Below are 13,160 nucleotides of genomic sequence, written 5' to 3'. Positions count from 1 at the left end.
TCTAGGTTACAAAGACTTACTTCTTTGTTGTTTTTCAAGAGTTAATATACTTTTAGCTCTTCTATTCAGGCCTGTGGTTAATTTTTGTGTATGGTGAGAGGGAGGGAGGTATTTGCCTATTATTTTGCATGTGTATATCCAGTTCTTCCAGCATCATTTGTTGAAGGCTATTGTTTCCCCACTGAATTGTCTTAGCACCTTTTTTGAAAGTCAGTTGACCTTAAGGTATAGGTTCATTTCTGGACCCTGGATTCTTTTCCATTTATATATATGTCTATCCTTATGTCAGTCAGTACTGGTTTCAAAAAAGAAAGAACATTTTGTTTTTATACCGTCGTATGAAAGGAAAAGAGTAAAGAATTAATTACAAATGTTTTGAGAACCTGTGAAATGGTCTACAGATAAGGGCCCTTTCTTCCAGTGAGTATAAATGTAACTTAAAAAATATGTAACTGAATTCTGACTAAATTTATACAACTGTCTTGATACATAAATTGTCAGTTCTTTATGATAGAATTCTGAACTACAATTTGGATTCTAGACAGCTTTATGAATATTGATTTTTGTTTTTTCCCCTCAGTCTATTGTGAAATGTTGTGATAGAACTGAGCAGAAGAGAAGGGAGAGAAGGACTGTGCAAAAATCTGAAAGAGTGACTTTAAAGGTTTTATACATTTCTCTGAAGTGAATAGTTGTCAGGTATTTATGAGAAATTGCATAGATTGCAGCTGATGTATTATCAGTGAACAAGACACAGTATCTGTCTTCAAGGCACCTACAGTCTAATAGAGAAAGACTATCAAGTAAACAGGTACTGTTTCAGAACTGCTTTGATGGGAAATGTAGGCTGCTATGAGAACATCTAAGGGAGTTCATCAGGGGTATCTGAGGATAGTTTGGGAAGACTTCTTAGAGTAACTGGTATTTAAACAGTTAGGTGTTATCCCAGCCTGGATGAGAGGTTAGGGAAGTATGAGAGTGGACTGGAGGAAAGAGTTTTTAAGCAAGAGTCTGGAGGCAGGAGACTGCAACATACTCAGTGCAACTGCCTGGAGAAGGATGGATGTAGAAATGGTGATAGATGGGAGATTAGCAGGGGCCAGCCAGAAATCTTGAAGTCATTTTTAAGAAGTGTGGACTTTGGGTTGTGGGCGAAGAGAAACCTTTGGAAGATTTTAAGCAGAGTACTGACGTTCAAATTATCCTCTGAATTCTAGGTAGCTAAGATTATTATTTTATTCTTTAATAGTTTTTATTTTAATTTTGCTTAAAAAATTGCCTGGTGAATCTTACTGTGTCTTTTATATGTATCCCAAAATATTGCTGTATTTTACCCTTTCCTCTTATCCTTGGATGATAATATTGCTTGAAGCAAGAGTCTAGGTCAAAGCCATTTTTCCTCAGTGATTGGTAGTTATTTCTCCACTATTTTTGTGTGTCCATGCTTACTGATGAGAGGTCTGATGTCAGTCTTGATTTTTATTCTTTTCTGTTAGTAGCTTTTAGGGTTTTCTCTTTTTTTTTTTCTGTCCCCCAGTTTTCCAACAATGTGAGACTGTGGGTTTTATTTATCTTATAAAAGTACTCAGTGAGCACTTTTAGTCTGAGGACTCTTGTCGCAAACTCTAGGACATTTCTTGGTCATTATTTCTTTAGATACTGCTTCTCCTCCACCTGGTTTCTTATACATATCAAAATTTCTAGAATCTGTTTTTTAGTCTTCTAACTTTCCTCCGTGTTTTAAATTTTTATAATTTTTATGTGATGTGCTCTAGGAAAATGCCTCAGTTCTGTCTTACATTTTACTGATTCATACGTCTACTTTGTTTCACTGCTTACTTATCATGACCTTCTGTTCTTTTTTATAACTCCTTATTCTTAATTTTTGGATCTAAATCCTGCTTTTTTTTCTGTGGCTCTGAAGTATTTTTATTTAAGGTTTTTTTTTTTTTCCTTGTTGTTTGGCCTTTTAACTCTGTTCTTTTTGGATGTAAGGGTTGTTTTTCCCTCATTTGTTTAAAGGTTGTGTGCTCATATCATGCAACCATATTCTCTTCCTTATGTCCCAGTTGCAAATTATCTGAATAGGTAGTTTGCTGGGGTAGCTTTCTGGCTAGCACCCTTGGGAGTGGCTGGTGGAGATAGCCTTGGCTCACTTCTAAGATTTCCTCTTTACTGTTCTCTCCTTGGATGCCTTTTAGCCTCTGTTTGTGTGAGAGTGCACTTTTATGTTTTGGAAAGAGTTCTGTGTAAGCAGGGGAGATTTCATCCTATGTGGTTCTATTTTCCTGAAACCAAAAGAAGTATTTTTTGTTTTTCCTTTTTTTAAAAAAATAAAAATGAAAGTTACTTTTTTCGCTTTTTGGTTTTTATTTTTAATATTTTTTCTTTTTTTTTGTACAGCAATCTCTGATGCCAAACAAAAGAAGTAGTTTTTGAATTCTAAATTTTCACAAGAGAGTGTGCTTACTAACATAATTGATACAAGATGTCATGAATGGTGGTATGTCTTTGGAAAAATGGCACTAACTGATACAACAAGAATGAAAGAACAGAAAAACATTCCATGAGAGGTGTTTTACAGCTGGAGATAAGGAAGACCATCCTCACAAATACTTAGCAGAACTTGTCTTTGGCAGGTTCTATAGAGTGGGAGGTATGGGTCCCGAGTGTGATGGCTCACGCCTGTAATCCCAGTACTTTGGGAGGCCGAGGCGGGTATCTCACTTGAGCTTAGGAATTTGAGACTAGCCTCGGCAACATGGCAAAACCCCACCTCTACAAAACAAACAAAAAACCAAAAATTAGCCAGGCATGGTGGTGTGTGCCTGTAGTCCTAGCTGCTCAGAGGCTGAGGTGGGAGATTGTTTGAGCCTGGGAGGTCGAGCCTGCAGTGAGCCATCAGCGTGCCACTGCACTCCAGGCTGGGTGATAGAGTGAGGCCCTGTCTCAAAAAATAAAATAAAATAAAAAGAGAGTGGGATATATAATGATGGAGGGTAGAAGGAAAGTGTGTTCAAGAGAAATAGACGGATTAGCTTAAGAGGCAGTAAGGACCAAGAACTATAGCCACAGGTAAAAATAAGGTTTGAAATGGCTTGCTTCATGCCGCCCAAGAGTGGAATCTCATCATACTCCTGGAGTTCGATTCTCAATTTAGAACCTAGAGTGAAAACTATATGTTATAAAAAATCATCCTAAAATTCTATAAATTACTCCTCAAAAGACAGTAACACATGGCCGTATCTGTTGTATTGGAGACCGGCAAGCCCCAGCTCTCAATATACACAGTGTTAACAGTTACTAGATTGCTGATTTTCTTTCTTTTTTTTTTCTTATTTTTTATTTATTTATTTTTGAGACAGAGTCTCACTCACTCACCCAGGCTGCAGTGCAGTGGTGTGATTTCAGCTCACTGCAGCCTCTGCCTCCCAGGCTTGAGCGATTCTTCTGTCTCAGCCTCCCAAGTAGCTGGAATTACAGGTGTGTGCCACCATGCCTGACTAATTTTTGTATTTTTATTAGAGATGGGTTTTGCTATATTGTCCAGGCTGTTTTCAAAATCCTCACAAGTCATCTGCCCGCCTCAGCCTCCCAAAGTGCTGGGATTACAGGCATGAGCCACTGTGCCTGGCTGAAAATATTTATCTGTAAACACTAGAGTCTCACTCAGTTCAGTGAGATGCTCATATTACGAGAGGCGTGCAAGAACGGAGACACTCGGAGCGAACAGAAAAGCCCCATATCTCATCTCACAACTGTCTAGGGGATGTGTTCATTGAGTGGAATTGCATGTGGGATTGCTTACACTACTTAAATTATTTAGTTTTTTTTTAGCTTATTGAGGGCATATCTTCATTTAAAATTTTAAAAAATTTTAAATTATTTTTTATTTTTTGAGACAGGCCCTCGCTCTGTTGCCCAGGCTCTGGAGTGGCACGATCACAGATCACTGCAGCCTTGACCTCTTGGGCTTAAGGATCCTCCTGACTTGGCTTCCCAAGTAGCTGGGACCTCAGGCATGCACCACTATGCCCAGCTGATTTTTTTTTTTTTTGAAGTAGAGACAAGAGATGGCTATGTTGCTCAGGCTGGTTTCAAACTCCTGGCCTCAATCAATTCTCCCAGCTCAGTCTGCCAAAATACTGGGATTACAGGTGTGAGCCACCACATCTGGCACGCATATCTTCATTCTAAATAGTTGATTGCAACTTGTTCTTGACAAAAAAATTTTAAATAACAGAAAAGTCTACATATTTGATATTCACTTTTTCTCAGCCCTTATGTCAGGATATGATGAAAATGCATCATACATTTAATTCATACAGATTGAAGATGTACCCTGGGCTGGATGTGATGGCTCATGCCTGTGATCCCAGTGCTTTGGGAGGCTGAATCTATAGCTTGAGGCCAGAAGTTTAAGACCAGCCTGGGCAACATAGTGAGACCCCCATCTCTACAATAAAAAAGAAATAGCTGAGTGTGGTGGTGTGCGCCTGTAGTTCCAGCTACTCATGAGGCTGAGCTGGGAGGAATGCTTGAGCCCAGGAGTTTGCAGCTGCAGTGAGCTGTGATGATGCCACTGCACTCCAGCCTGGGCAATGCAATGAGACCCTGTCTCTTAAAAAAAGAGATGGGCCAGGAGCAGTGGCTCATGCTTGTAATCCCAGCACTTTGGGAGGCTGAGGCGGGCAGATCACTGAAGGTCACGAGTTCAAGACCAGCTTGGCTAACATGGTGAAACCCCATCTCTATTAAAAATACAAAAATTAGCCAGGTTTGGTGGTGGGTGCGTATAATCCCAGCTACTCAGGAGGCTGAGGCAGGAGGGTCGCTTGAACCCGCGAGCAGAGGCTGCAGTGAGCCGAGATTGCACCACTGCACTCCAGCCTGGGCGACAGAGTGAGACTGTGTCTCAAAAAAAAAAAGAGAAAGGGATGAAGATTTGTGTTATATTTGGGTTTTTTCTTTAAACATATGTGTAGCAGTGTATGCGTTTTTTATAACCAATTCAAACAGTCTTAAATTTGTGCTCATGTCTTTGTTTTTATGCTTACGTATTAACAATTCTGCAGTACACCTTGATGCATAGGATTCTTTGGATCAATTTCTGGAAGTGGAGTTGGTGGGTTGATAAATTAGAGTGGATAGTTTGACCTTTTAGATATTGGCAGTTGTTATCCCAAAAGGTAGAAAAATATGAATGCTACATTCTGTAGATATTCATCAATGTAAAATATTATAATGATAAATATTTTTTGATTACTGGTAAGATTGAACTACTTTTTACTCGTGAGTTTATTGGTGACTTACATTTCTAAGGTAAAAATCTAGGTTTCTCTTTTTTTCTCCCATCACCATTTATTGTATATTGATACACATTGATCTTTTATCATATGTATTATTATTAAATATTTTTGAGACCTGTTCCTAGATTTTCTAATTGGGTTTATTTATTGAGGTCTGATTTTTGATATGAGTTTGTATTATGCCATTTTAACCATCTGGTGTATAGTAATGCATCCTTCTTACTTTCAGTGTATTACTGGATAGTTTGATCCATTTTTTACATCTCTTTGAACTTCATAGTCATGTTGTTCAATACGCCTTTCTCCCTCTAAATGGATAAATAGTGGGAGTGTCAGCCTTTGGGATTTTGACCATAATGGCTTTAAGTTTGGGATAAATTGACATTTTTGCAATATTTAGCCTCCCCATCCAGGAACATAGGCTGTCTCCCCATTGTTTCAGGTCTTATTTGACTTTCAGTAAGATGGATTTTTTTCACGTGTTTTATTTCCAACTGTTTTGAATTTTTGTATTTTGTAATGTTAGATGAATTTTCCCTTGATCATTTTGTTATTGGCCCTGCTAGCTGATGGGAAGAAATCAGGCATACTAATTTCAAATATCAGATTTCCATGGTTCCAAGATATACTTTACCCTAATATTGAAATAGTCCTTATATTCTATGAAAATTTTAATGTAGTTTTTATTTACCTTGAAAACACATTTATTTACCCTGAAAACACATTTTATTTATGATATTTATGATTATGATTTATTTATGGTATATTTATGAGGAAATAAGGCATATTTTCTATTAGTATTTGGATTTTCTAAATAGATAATCAAATCCATTACTCAGGTTAGTTTTGTCTGTTTCAGGTAGTTTACTTCATGTTTCTTTCGTGTTTCACTGGCTAGAACTTTTAACACAATGTTAAATAGTAGATGGTTGTGGAATTCTCTCTTGTTTTTGATTTTAATAAGACTGTTGTATTTTAGGGTTAAATATTGATCTTGGGTTTGGTGGAAATATTCTTTTTTTATTTTTTCTTTTCTTCTCCTTGTCTTCTTCCCCTCAGGTTTGGTGGAAATATTCTTAAGAATGTTAAGAAAGTATCCCTCCATTTGTTTACTGGAGGTTTTTTAAAAACAAGAAATACATGTTAAAATTATCAAATGTTGTTTGTTGACCTAGTACTAAGATTTTTCTCACTAGATCTATTTGTGATACATTATGTTAATAGTTAGCCTAATAGTAGACTATATTCCTGATACATTCGTATTCTTTCAATGTATAGCACTGAATTTAATTTGCTGGAACATTTTAAAAGGATTTTTTGGGGTCATTTGTTAGTAAGACTGATTTATAGCATTCTGTCTCCCTCTGGCTTTTTTTTTTTTTTCTTTGTGAGGGTTTGGTGTTACAGTTATGCTAGCTCTATGTCCATCTTTTCCTGGAACTTTTATTTTCTTTCATGCTTTTATAGGACTGATCTGTTGTTGAAAGCCTTGCGGATGAAATTGTCTGCACTCAACTTTTTTGGGGTATTTTATTTTATTTTATTTTGAGACAGAGTCTCGCTGTGTTGCCCAGGCTGGAGTGCAGTGGTATGATCTCGGCTCACTGCAACCTCCGCCTCCTGGGTTCAAGTGATTCTCCTGCCTCAGCCTCCCAAGTAGCTGGGATTACAGGCACCCGCCACTACGCCCAGCTAATTTTTTGTAGTTTTAGTAGAGACGTGGTTTCACCATGTTGGCCAGGATGGTCTCGAACTCCTGACCTCAGGTGATGCCCCGGCCTTGGCCTCCCAAAGTGCTGGGATTACAGGCATGAGCCACCGTGCTTGGCCTTTGGGGTATTTTAAATGTACTTATTCTCTTCTAAAGTCAGTTTTGGTAATTTATATTTTCCTACAAAACTGTCCTGTCTTTAAATTATTTCAGCTTAAGACTTATTCTACTATTGGACCTGTATTTTTTTTTGTATTTTTATTTCTCATTTGTTATATTTGTGTTTTCCTCCCTTGATTTTCTTGCTAGAGATTTGTATTTTAGTTTTCAAAGAATTGGCTATTAGATTTGTTCATTCAATTTTTTGAGTTGTCTGATTCATCCTACTTTTGTTTGTATTAATTTTTTCTTATTTCTGTTTACCTTAGGCTTGTTTTATTGTCTATTTTCTAACTTAAAGTTTCATACGTGGATTGTTTACTTACCCTTGTGTAGTAATGAAAGCATTTAGTTCTGAGATTTTGCTTGTTCTCTGTTAGATGTTCAGATGTTAACAAAAACCACTAGAAAGTCTCTTATCTTTTCCTTTTAGCTCAGTTTTTTTTTGTTTCTTTTTTTGTTTTTTTTGAAACGGAGTCTCACTCTGCCCCCAGGCTGGAGTGCAGTGGCATGATCTCGGCTCACTGCAGCCTCCGCCTCCTGGGTTGAAGTGATTCTCCTGCCTCAGCCTCACGAGTAGCTGAGACTACAGGTGCGTGTCACAATGCCCAGCTAGTTTTGTATTTTTTTTTTTAATTTATTTATTTTTTTTTTATTTTTATTATTTTTTTTAATTTATGAAGAATTTATTGATGATTCTTGGGTGTTTCTGGGAGAGGGGGATATGGCAGGGTCATAGGATAATAGTGGAGAGAAGGTCAGGAGATAAACACATGAACAAAGGTCTCTGGTTTTCCTAGGCAGAGGTCCCTGCGGCCTTCTGCAGTGTTTGTGCCCCTGAGTACTTGAGATTAGGGAGTGGTGATGACTCTTAAAGAGCATGCTGCCTTCAAGCATCTGTTTAACAAAGCACATCTTGCCACCGCCCTTAATCCATTTAACCCTGAGTTGACACAGCATATGTTTCAGAGAGCAGGGGGCTGGGGGAAAGGCCATAGATCAACAGCATCCCAAGGCAGAAGAATTTCTCCTAGTCACAACAAAATGGAGTCTCCTATGCCCACCTCCTTCTACACAGACACAGCAACAATCTGATCTCTCCTTCCTTTCCCCACACTTCCTCCCCTTCTCTTCAACAAAACCGCCATCGTCCTCATGGCCCGCTCCCGATGGTCGCTGTCTCTTCGGAGCTGTTGGGTACACCTCCCAGACAGGGCAGCTGGGCAGAGGCGCTCCTCACCTCCCAGACAGGGCGGCCGGGCAGAGGCGCTCCTCGCTTCCCAGACGGGGCCGCCCGGGCAGAGGCGCTCCTCGCTTCCCAGACGGGGCCGCCCGGGCAGAGACGCTCCTCACTTCCCAGACGGGGCCGCCCGGGCAGAGACGCTCCTCACTTCCCAGACGGGGCCGCCCGGGCAGAGGCGCTCCTCACTTCCTCCCAGACCGGGTGGCAGCCGGGCAGAGGCGCTCCTCACCTCCCAGACGGGGCGGCCGGGCAGAGGCGCTCCTCACTTCCCAGACGGGGCGGCCGGGCAGAGACGCTCCTCACTTCCTCCCAGACGAGGTGGCGGCCAGGCAGAGGCGCTCCTCACCTCCCAGACAGGGAGGCCGGGCAGAGGCGCTCCTCACTTCCCAGACGGGGTGGTGGCCAGGCAGAGGTGCTCCTCACTTCCCATATGGGGTGGCGGCCGGGCAGAGGCGCTCCTCACTTCCCAGATGGGGCAGCCGGGCAGAGGCGCTCCTCACTTCCTCCCAGACGGGGTGGCGGCCAGGCAGAGGCGCTCCTCACCTCCCAGACGGGGCGGCCGGGCAGAGGCGCTCCTCCCTTCCCAGACGGAGTGGCCAGGCAGAGGCACTCCTCACCTCCCAGAGTGGGCGGCCGGGCAGAGGCGCTCCTCACTTCCCATAGGGGGTGGCAGCCGGGCAGAGGTGCTCCTCACTTCCCAGATGGGGCAGCTGGGCAGAGGTGCTCCTCACTTCCTCCCAGACGGGGTGGCGGCCAGGCAGAGGCGCTCCTCGCCTCCCAGACGGGGCGGCCGGGCAGAGGCGCTCCTCACCTCCCAGACGGGGCGGCCGGGCAGAGGCGCTCCTCACCTCCCAGAGTGGGCGGCCGGGCAGAGGCGCTCCTCACTTCCCAGAGTGGGCGGCCGGGCAGAGGCGCTCCTCACTTCCCATAGGGGGTGGCAGCCGGGCAGAGGCGCTCCTCACCTCCCAGATGGGGCAGCTGGGCAGAGGCGCTCCTCACTTCCTCCCAGACGGGGTGGCGGCCAGGCAGAGGCGCTCCTCACCTCCCAGACGGGGCGACCGGGCAGAGGCACTCCTCACCTCCCAGACGGGGCGGCTGGGCAGAGGCGCTCCTCACTTCCCATATGGGGTGGCAGCCGGGCAGAGGTGCTCCTCACTTCCCAGACGGGGTGGCGGCCAGGCAGAGGCGCTCCTCACTTCCCAGATGGGGCAACCGGGCAGAGGCGCTCCTCACTTCCTCCCAGACGGGGTGGCGGCCAGGCAGAGGCGCTCCTCACCTCCCAGACGGGGCGGCCGGGCAGAGGTGCTCCTCATCTCCCAGACGGGGCAGCCGGGCAGAGGCGCTCCTCACTTCCTCCCAGACGGGGTGGCAGCCGGGCAGAGGCGCTCCTCACCTCCCAGACGGGGTGGCAGCCGGGCAGAGGCGCTCCTCACATCCCAGACGATGGGCGGCCGGGCAGAGGTGCTCCTCACTTCCCAGATAGGGCGGCCGGGCAGAGGGGCTCCTCACATCCCAGATGATGGGTGGCCAGGCAGAGATGCTCCTCACTTCCTAGACGGGGTGGCGGCGGGGCAGAGGCTGTAATCTTAGCACTTTAAGAGGCCAAGGCAGGAGGCTGGTAGGTGGAGGTTGCAGCGAGCCGAGATCACACCACTGCACTCCAGCCTGAGCACCATTGAGCATTGAGTTAGCGAGACTCCGTCTGCAATCCCAGCACCTCGGGAGGCCGAGGCAAGCAGATCACTCGAGGCCAGGAGCTGGAGACCAGCCCGGTCAACACGGCGAAACCCCGTCTCCACCAAAAATACAAAAACCATTCAGGCGTGGCGGCGCGCGGCTGCAATCCCAGGCACTCGGCAGGCCGAGGCAGGAGAGTCACAGGAGCCCGAGGCAGGGAGGTTGCAGCGAGCCGAGATCATGGCAGTACAGTCCAGCTTCGATAACAGTGGGAGACCGAAAAAAGAAGGAGAGGGAGACCGAAGAAAGGGGAGAGGGAGAGGGAGAGGGAGAGGGAGACCGGAGAGGGAGAGGGAGACCGGAGAGGGAGAGGGAGAGGGAGAGGGAGAGGGAGAGGGAGACCAGAGAGGGAGAGGGAGAGGGAGACCGGAGAGGGAGACCGGAGAGGGAGAGGGAGAGGGAGAGGGAGAGGGAGAGGGAGAGGGAGAGGGAGAGGGAGTTTTGTATTTTTATTAGAGACAGGGTTTTATCATGTTGGCCAGGATGGTCTCGATCTCTTGACCTCGTGATCCACCTGCCTCGGCCTCCCAGGTGCTGGGATTACAGGCATGAGCCACCACGCCTGGTGCGTTTATTTTTGATTGAATTATAACATGCAAAAGTATACAAATTATAAGTGTACAACTCAATGAATTGTCCCAGGGTGAGCACATCCGTATACCCAAAATAAAGGCAGAACCCTTCTAGCACTCTAAAAATCTCCTCACAGATCTTAATCACTAACACCGTTTATGTTTCCTAAATTGGAAATACTATCCTGACTTCTAATCTCATAGATCAGTTTTAACAATTTTGAACTCTATGAACAGAAATGTACAAATTGGGCCCATTTGTCTGGCTGATGACTGGGTAATGGGTCTGGCTCATGATGTTTAGCGTATCCATGTTCTGTGTATTGGTGATTCATTTATATTCATGCTGTATAGTATAGTATTCCATTGTGTCCTGTACTACCAATTTATTAGCCATTCTTCTGTTGATGAATATTTGGTTTGTGTTCAGTTTTTGGTGATTATGAAAAAATATACTCTGAATATTCTAGTACATTTTTGGGCACATGCATTTGTTTCTGTTGGGTATATGTGAGTATGTATGCATATGCACAAAATATATATGAGTGAAACTGCTGGGTCATAAAAGGATGTGTATATTCAGTTTTAGTATGTTTTGCCAACCAGTTTCAAAAACGGAGGTACCAATTCATATTTTCATTAGCATTATATGTGCTTTTCATTTGTTCCACATCCATCCCCAAGAGTTTAAGCCAAGTTATTTAGCCAGTGGATTTAGAAACACATATATGAAAGCATATGTTATAAATGTACTTTATTTCACTATGGGTAAGGATTGTAGCCTACATAACTTTTGGTTTTTGGAAATTTGAGTTTGTCTTTTTGATCTGATGTATGATTGAATATTTCATAGGGACTAGAAAAGTCAAAATGTCCTCTCTTTGTAGGTGTCAAAGTATAATAGACATTAGGTTAATTTTATTATGTTCAGATTTTCTGTATCATTACTTTTTATTTATTGACTTGACAGAGATAAGGAAAGAGTCTCAGTACTTTTGACTGTAAAACCTCTCAGTATTTCTGTCAGTTTCCTTTTATTTTCCAAGTTTTTCTTTATAAACTTCAGTGTTAATGTTATTTGGCTTAATGGATGGTTTTACATGAATTAGGAATTACATTTTATTGCTCTAATATGGGAATTTTTTTTGGATATTAAATTACATATGACCTTTCTTAGTTACAAAAAAAAGATTGATAATTCATTAGTGTATCTTTGCCATAAATGTAGAAATAGTTACATATTCATGTTACCCTATAACAAGAAGTAAAATTCAGTAACAGCAGCAATTATGTAGCTAATTACATACCCAAGTGATGTTCTGGGATATGTCTGCTATATTAGTACTTCATTTTAATTTCAAAAATGCCTTTTAAGAAGTTGCTAAAATGTCTTAACAGGGAAATGTAATGATTTTCAGGTTTTTAAAAATGAACACACATAATTCAGGCATTATTGTGAATTATTGTGTATTGAAAAATTAAGAAAATTTGTTGAGTCACAGCAGTTTCCGAAAGATGCAAACAAATGAAAAAGGGAAAAACAAAATCCTTCAATTGAGTACAATTTAACACAATACTCTGTGATTTCTTTCATACTGCTTAACATAAGCATAGAGGTTTTGCTTTGCAAATTGAGATACAATTCACATCTAGTGAAATGCATGTATCTTAAGTGTTTGGTTTGATCAGTTTTGACAAATGCAAATTCTCTGTAATCCATTTGCCTATCAAAGTATAGAACATTTCTATCATCTCAGAAAATTTCTTGGGCGTGCCTTTTCTCAGTTAATCCTTATCGTCTCCACCCCCTTCCAGCAACTACTGATTTCATATTAGTTTGCACATTCTGAAACGTAAAATAAATGGAATCCTACAGGTCGTGCTTTTCTTTTGTTCTGGCTTGTTTCACTCAGTATCTAGCTTGGAGATCCTTTCATATTATTATTGACTAGATCAGTAATTCTGATTGCTCCACAATCTTGCCAATATTGGGTGATACTAGTTTTTTTTAAATTTTGATTTTAATCACTCTAATGGGTATGTAGTATGTACGCATAGTTTAATCGTAGTGCATATGCAATCTCCCACTTCACTGTTTAATATTAACTGAATGATAATTTCTGAGCTTTTGTCATTTTAAGACATTGTGTGAGTAATGACTGTGGTTTGAATAGTCATTTGAAAAGGAATTTGCATGGCCAGTTTGTTGTACTGTTGTAAATTAAGTGAGGATCATAAAGCTGAAAGTGAATTTAGAAATCATTTAATAGAAGCTCCTCGGTTTACAGATGAGCAAACTGACCTACAACCTTAAGTGACCTATTTAATGATACACAGCAAGCTAATGCTGAATGTAGGTGTATGATTTTTGATTGAATGTTTTTGATCTAATGCTTATTTCTTCCAAGTTATTTCAGAGATTGTGTTAT

General features: G+C 42.3%; 1 protein-coding gene across 3 annotated transcripts in view; it reads left to right on the top strand.

Moving 5' to 3' along the window:
• USP14 (ubiquitin specific peptidase 14) overlaps positions 1-13,160 on the top strand; it is a 56,385-nt gene that overhangs the window by 22,798 nt on the left and 20,427 nt on the right. The window lies entirely within an intron of this gene.

Source organism: Pongo pygmaeus, chromosome 17 (assembly GCF_028885625.2).
Source record: "Pongo pygmaeus isolate AG05252 chromosome 17, NHGRI_mPonPyg2-v2.0_pri, whole genome shotgun sequence".
Taxonomy (NCBI): domain Eukaryota; kingdom Metazoa; phylum Chordata; class Mammalia; order Primates; family Hominidae; genus Pongo; species Pongo pygmaeus.
The sequence above is the reverse complement of the archived record's forward strand: the minus strand, read 5'-3'. Positions and strand labels throughout refer to the sequence as shown.